This window comes from Salvelinus alpinus, chromosome 30 (assembly GCF_045679555.1).
Source record: "Salvelinus alpinus chromosome 30, SLU_Salpinus.1, whole genome shotgun sequence".
Classification (NCBI taxonomy): domain Eukaryota; kingdom Metazoa; phylum Chordata; class Actinopteri; order Salmoniformes; family Salmonidae; genus Salvelinus; species Salvelinus alpinus.
This window is the reverse complement of record NC_092115.1, coordinates 41,286,825-41,288,248: the sequence shown is the minus strand read 5'-3', so window position 1 is coordinate 41,288,248 and position 1,424 is coordinate 41,286,825.

Below are 1,424 nucleotides of genomic sequence, written 5' to 3'. Positions count from 1 at the left end.
TCAATTGGGGAATCGCTGTGGTTGAAATGTAACTAATGACCGCTAGCCCCAGTATTTTATTAGCGAGGTGGCTTGTACACAATTGTTACCGATGATACTGTATATACCTACTCGTACTACAGTTCTGTCGGTGTTAATCCTGTTTCCCAGATATAGCAGCTAAACTGTGTCTGTGTTGTTGAGTTCATCTTGCCTAGTTAATAGAGTTGTGGTAAAGTATCAGTGGTAAAAGTATAAATTATTTGACCTTCCATATATTAAAAACCAGACATCACGACTTTCTTGTTTTTTTATTTAAGAAATAGCGATGGGAACACTCCAACATAATTTACAAACGAAGCATGTGTTTAGTGAGTCCGCTAGATCAGATGCAGTAGGGGTGACCAGGTATGTTCTCTTGATAAGTGTGTGAATTGGACCATTTCCCTGTCCGGCTTAGCATTCGAAATGAAACAAGTACTTTTGGGTGCCAGGGAAACTGTATGGAGTAAAAAATACATTATCTTTAGAAATGTAGTGAAGTAAAATCAAAAGTTGTAAAGAAACAGAAAGAGTAAAAGTACAGATACAAAAAAAAACAGATATAAACGGAATGTAGTGGAGTACTTTAAAAACATGTTTAAGTAATTTACACCACTGGACTTGAAAGGAACCCCTCAATTACCTCGACTAACCGGTGCCCCCACACATTGACTCTGTACCGGTACCCCATGTATATAGCCTCGCCATTTTTATTTTACTGCTGCTTTTTATTTATTTGTTACTTTTATTTCTTATTTTTTACTTAACACATATTTTTCTTAAAACTAAATTGTCGGTTAAGGGCTTGTAAGTCAGCATTTCACTGTAAGGTCTACATATGTAGAATTCGGCGCATGTGACAAATACAATTTGATTTGTTACACATGAAAACATGTTGTGAACCTGGTGTGACATTATTGAAACTGTTCTGACACCTAGTGGACATCAAGAGAAACTACACCATACATATACCCTTAACACAGATGGGATGCTTTACATATATTGCTCTTTTTTTATTAGACACTAATATATATGTCCAATAAACAGACGTTCAAAAGTCGAAATGTAAAACACAAACGACTGGAACGTTCTTCAAAAGCAGTTGTAGTGAATCAAGCATCTTCGGGTTACCTGAAATAGGTCAAAGTATATATTTTAAATGTTCTAATTTATTTGATCTTTATTTAACTAGGCAAGATGAACTCAACAACACAGACACAGTTTACCTGCTATATCTGGGAAACAGGATTAACACCGACAGAACTTGGCAAAATACAATGCATGTTTCTGTAGTACGAGTAGGTATATACAGTATCATCGGTAACAATTGTGTACAAGCCACCTCGCTAATAAATAACTGGGACTTGCGGTCATTAGTTACATTTCAACCACAGCGATTCCCC